At 44.9% G+C, this 5,823-nt stretch overlaps 2 non-coding genes across 2 annotated transcripts; one reads left to right on the top strand and one right to left on the bottom strand.

Moving 5' to 3' along the window:
* Window positions 1–456: 456 nt before the first annotated feature.
* trnae-uuc (transfer RNA glutamic acid (anticodon UUC)) lies at window positions 457–528 on the bottom strand. The gene has a single exon. It is a non-coding gene; the product is annotated as a tRNA-Glu (tRNA).
* Window positions 529–2,153: 1,625 nt separating this feature from the next.
* Window positions 2,154–2,225, top strand: trnaa-ugc (transfer RNA alanine (anticodon UGC)). Its single transcript has one exon. It is a non-coding gene; the product is annotated as a tRNA-Ala (tRNA).
* The last annotated feature ends 3,598 nt before the right edge of the window (window positions 2,226–5,823 follow it).

The raw sequence follows: 5,823 nt of genomic DNA, 5'->3' as shown, positions 1-5,823 counted from the left end.
TGGACGCTTATTAAGTTCTATCTTTGATCAAATATAAGAAATGTAAAATAATTCAACATTGATTGCATTTCCCTCCTTTCTTTGTTGCCCTCAGACTTTCTGAGAACTGTAGGAGGAACTGCTCTCTGTTCTGTGTTTGTTCTGCTCAGTGTAGGAAGGAACGAAGGACCGGAGCTCTAAGATTTTCAGTTCCTACATCAGTGAACAGACTTTCTGTGCTGCAAGGAACCAAAGCTACTAAGGAGGATTACAGAGTTTGGGAGTCAGTGACTTAATAGAGTCTAACTAAGGGTTGAACCTGAATGAGACAGTCACCCTTCAACATGGGGCCATGGCAGAGTGAACCAAGAACACTACAATGGGGGTGAGAGTGGAGCCATGATGGATTCACAGTTCATCACCTCCACCATCATGTGGACCACCTGATCACCTCTCCCTCAACCTCTAAATAACTCATTCCCTGACCGGGAATCGAACCCGGGCTGCGGCGGTGAAAGCGCCGAATCCTAGCCACTAGACCATCAGGGACCACACTGAGCTCTCCAACAACAGAGACTACAGACAATGACTCAAGAACACAGGACTCTGTTGTCTCAGCTTGAGATGCAGAGGGTCCACCAAGACCACCAGACACCTCAGCCTCCTAAAGACAGTCCACCCCCAGGATCCTGCCCCCCTCTGCTCCAACTCAGCCCTCCATTCATAACTGACTTTGTCTCAGTCTCTTCACAATGCCAGTCACTGAAACACTGACAATGTGATGGGGGCTTCCTGTCTTTATTACATTTTCTTCAAAGGATCCCGTGTGTCTTCTTTCTCTCTGTCTGTACTGGAGTGTGGTACCAGGCCCAGCTTGAATGGGTGACTGTGTCTGAGTGGGTCGAGGCTGGGCTGCAGGTATTGGGAGGTTAGAACCCATCTGTGAGGCTCAAGGTGGAGCGATCACCTGTGAGGGTCCAGGGACAGCAGGAAGCTGCACAGATGGTAAAGACATGGAGGGGAGACAGGTGGTGCTGGAGCAGTGACAGGAAGTGTCTGGCATTTTGGTTCATCCTGTGAGCTGACGTGAGGTTGTGGTTTTGCCTCCAGCCTCACCTCCTCATCAGTGTTCAAAAGGTTCAAAGGTGAAAAAATGGGATTCAACCAAACAGCTGGAATGAAGAGTTGGTAAAACTTGCAGAGCTGCAGGGAGCTGGACAGGTCTCACCGTGGGGGGATTTGTCCCACAGATCCTGCTGAAGTGGCTCCTCCTCCTGAGACCTGCAATGCTGGCTGGACCTTTGGAAAAAGAACACAACAAATCTTCATAAACATTTACTTCAGCAGGAACACACAAGAAGGTGGGACTGGTTCCTTTTTCATGTTCACTATTTTGTTGTCTTGGTTCATGTTTTGGTTGTCAAAGTTAATTCTGAATATTTGTGGAAAGTTCGCCTGCCTTTACTTGTACCAATACTTCCTTTAGTAACAAATTAAAAAGCTCAAGCTAAACTTCAGTCAGGACAACCATTCTTTCTCATTCTTCGGCCTCTATTTTATGTCCATGACCATCCTGTCTGTCACCTTTGGTGATGGAGACATCAGTTGATGACATCAGCAACGGTCCTCAACCCAACTGCCTCTGCCAGAAGTGAGCTGTCATCTGTCTCAGGGGACACAGTCGGGTGGACCGGGGCGGATGAGGGCCTGCTGCTTCCTTGAAATATTTCTAAATATTTCAGTTGCAACTGTATAGTGATGGTGGCTCAGTTTAGAGCTGTCAATCAATGTTAATAATTGATCTTAGCATCTGGAGATTATTTTAGGAACACAAATACTTTTACTTCATTCTGAGGATGAGCAGACGTTCAATATAATTCTCATTTCCTGGTTAAAGACTCCTGCTAGTCAGAGAGGATCTGGGCTGGATTGGAAAGCTTCTGAGAGGAAAACCTTCACTCTGGACAGGACTGAGAACGGAGCAGCCTCAGCTTCCTGGAGCCTGACTTGCCTCTGTGGTCTAAGGTTGTGTGGGCTGACATCACAGTGAAACTACTGAGATCACAGAGCCTTTGAGATCACAGGCTGACTTCCTTTTTATCCCTAAAATGAAGAATAAAAATGTTGTGTCTGTGTTTGTGTTGCTGCATCAGTTAAACAGTGACTCTGACAGAGGGGATGTAGCTCAGTGGTAGAGCGCATGCTTTGCATGTATGAGGCCCCGGGTTCAGTCCCCGGCATCTCCAGCTGGTCCTTTGGAGCCTTCATCTTATCAGCTAAATTGATCACATAAATGTGACAACAGTTGGTAACAAACTAGCAGAAGAGAAACCAGTCTGTTGCATTTCAAAGGATTTGTAGCTGGGTCAGTGTGACTGTGAGCCTTCATAGCCAGCATGAAGGAGCTGGTTTTATCTTTGCTGGGGAAATCCCACACACAGCTGCTCTCGGTTCCAAATGTGTGTGTCCTCACTCCTCCGTCCTCCTGCTGCCCTCAGAATACAGACACAATTCAACCTGGCAAGTTTGGAGCATAGAAGTGCTCCTGAAGAGATGTGTGTCAGCCCACAGCTGGCTGTTCTTACCTGGAACCTCAAGATGAAACTGCTTCCACAGATTGGAAATGAATCTGATGTTGACTTTTGGACAAATCACCTGTTCATCAGTTCATCATCACTTCCATCCATTTCTACTACTTATCTTGTTATAGAAAGGAGTCTATCTGCTGTGTGACTGAGGCAGTTACTGTGAGCTGCTGCATGTCTCAGTGTGTGTGTGTGTGTGTGGGGGGGGCTGTGTGTGACTGGTCGGCTGCCAAGGATTATTGATGAGATCAATCATGATCAGCTCAGAGATCACGGCACAGAAGAAGGAGACTTTTTGATTTTTGGGGGTTCAGTTTCTAAGTCAGACACATCATCACAATTTGAAGTTTTCCTCCAGTAAAAAACAAAACAACACAAAACCAAACAAAAACATGATTTGACTTTTGATGTCTACCTTTTTTGGAAATTGTGAGTCCAACAAGCAGGAGGCCGTTTGAGCTTGGAAACTGTGAAGCATCACCAGTAACTGCTGGTTAATTTACAGGTGTTTCCTCCAAAAACTTTAAAATGAACTCAATGCTGAATCCCTCGTCGTCATCACTGAGCTGCAGAACTGGTCCATGCAGGAGGCTGAGCAGGTCTTCCTCTCTGGTCCAGTGTCTCAGCACAGGTCAGAGTAGAGAACTAAAACATGAACACAAATCTTTATCAGCTGTTTACTGATATCAGTGACTACCTTCAAGTAAGAGTGTTAGTGAATGGACCCTTTTTAAAGTTTATGTTATAATGTTTGAAAAATGATGCTCACAAAAACACAATAAAAGTGTTTGTGGTAAAATGATTCCAGTAGATTTTATTGCCATTTTAAGAGTTCAAGCATATTTTGATGACATTGTTTGATGTCATGACTCTCAGTTACTTTAGCAGGACCATCGTGACATGAAATCTTCCTCATCATCCCATATCGACCCTCAACCCCTCACACAGAACCAGGAGCCCTCAACTGAAGGAACCTTTAAAACTGAGAAGTTGGACAGAAAGCAGTATTTTGGTGGAACGAACCTTTAAAACTATAAATTAGAAAGTATTTTGGTGGAATGAACCTTTAAAACTATAAATTAGAAAGTATTTTGGTGGAACGAACCTTTAAAACTATAAATTATAAAGTATTTTGGTGGAATGAACCTTTAAAACTATAAATTAGAAAGTATTTTGGTGGAACGAACCTTTAAAACTATAAATTAGAAAGTATTTTGGTGGAACGAACCTTTAAAACTATAAATTAGAAAGTATTTTGGCGGAATGAACCTTTAAAACTATAAAAAAAAGTATTTAGGAGGAATTGGAATAAACCTTTTATACAGTTGTCAGAAATTAAAGGACAGGAGGTAGTATTTTGGTGGAATAAACCTTTAATACTACAGTGAGAAAGGAGTCATTTGCTATCATCTAATTCGATAGGTGGCGCTGTCACCAAAAAACAAAAGTCCAACAAATGCATTTTATCATCCAATTCAGTAGGGGGTGCTGTGGGGTCCTGGAACTGCAGCTCTCTGGTGCTGCAGCTCTCTGGTGCTGCAGGATCTCCTCTTGAAAAGCCTCACAGTTCAGAGTCGTTCCAGAATCTGGGAGCAGAAACCAAAGTCTCCTACGACGAGGATGGGATTGGAACCCACGCCTGCAGAGCTCAATGGATCAGCAGTCCATCACCTTAACCACTCGGCCACCTCGTCTCCTGACCACCATGATGTGCTGCTTTCTCTGAGCCTTTGAAACAGCTGAACTCTTTGGAGCCCATTTGTCAGAAATGGACCCAGCAGGAGCCACTGAACACAACTCTGACATCATCAGGCTTCTTCCCAGCAGCTTGGTGCTCCAGAAGGAAGAATCCAGACCATCGCTACATCATCAGAGTGAACACCAGCTGATGTTGACCAGTTTAACAAGCCTTTGACTGCTAAATGACATCCAAGCTCAGATTCTCTTGTCCTGGTAGAACAAGTCAATGTTGAAGAAGATGAGAGCACCAGTCTCTTTCATCCAATGCTGGAACAGCGTTAGACTGAAGGTCTGAAGGTCCCTGGTCTGGTCCAGGTTTCAACAGGGGACCAGCATCAGCCAGCATTTAAATGTGGACAACAGTGGAGGTGAAGCCCACATCAAGGAAACAAGCCTCCTATCACTGTCCTGTGCTGAGTTTCTTTAAAAAAAAGTGAGACAACCTCAAGAGTTTCTGTTTCCTGTGTTGGACTTTGGCTCAGAGAATCAGAGCCAATCAAAAGCTTGTTGGTCTTGGATGCTGGTCATCAGGAGCAATGAGGGGCTCAGTGTCTTGCTCAAGGACACTTCAACATGGTCACCAGCTGAAGTGAGAACTGAACCAGCAACTCTGCTAGACGGCCACTCTTCCTCCAGGCCGTGCCCCCCGAACCTGAATCATCATGATGTCATTATTTGTTGCTTTAATTCACCAAATGTGTGACGTGGTGAGTTTGTCAGGAGTTTAAAGACCAAAGTTGTGAGCACACAGAGAAGTAAACCTGTCAAAGCTGCTTCACTTGATGAGTGAAACTGAGGAACTGATAGAAGAGCAACAAAGAAAATGGAGTCAGAAGGTCGTCTTCTTCACTGCTCAGTCACAACACTGACACACACACACACACACACACACACACACACACACACACACACAAATAGTTTGTCTTTGAGAGAGGCCAAAAAATGTTTGACTGTGCTGACATGAACTTTCATTGTCTAATTTCAGTCTCCTACAAAAGTGTGTGAATGTGGTCGTTGTGGCCGAGTGGTGAAGGCGATGGACTAGAAATCCATTGGGGTCTCCCTGCTCAGGTTGGAGTCCTGCCAACAACGTTAAACTGTTGACAATTTAAATCTGACTCATTTTTCCTCCACACTGTCCTTCATCACAGCATTTAACATCAGGACTGCTCCCAGATCAGCTCCATGACCTCATCCCTGCACCAGAGTACCGCCCAAGTTCATCAAAAACGGCCAAGCATAAATATATAATATGTATATAATGTGAACACACCTGTACAGGTGCGTTAACGTGCTTAATAATAGAGAATGAATGAAGGGTGCGTTCAGAGTGGAGTGCAGTACCACAGTCAGGCCAGCAGGTGGGGCTTTCTTTGGTGCTGTCTACCTAATTGCGGTGTCTGTGCTCTGCCAGCAGAGGTCGTGCTTCACCACCAATCTTCTAGGGTGTCTGAGTGGTGCCGCCATGTTTAGGTCGTAGCAGGAGGACGTAGGTTTCCGCTTGGCAATTTGGATGTAG

The sequence above is a fragment of the Aulostomus chinensis genome, chromosome 1, assembly GCF_037954235.1.
Source record: "Aulostomus chinensis isolate RoL2024-O1b breed Wild chromosome 1, RoL_Achi_v1.0, whole genome shotgun sequence".
NCBI classification, from domain to species: domain Eukaryota; kingdom Metazoa; phylum Chordata; class Actinopteri; order Syngnathiformes; family Aulostomidae; genus Aulostomus; species Aulostomus chinensis.
The sequence above is the reverse complement of the archived record's forward strand: the minus strand, read 5'-3'. Positions and strand labels throughout refer to the sequence as shown.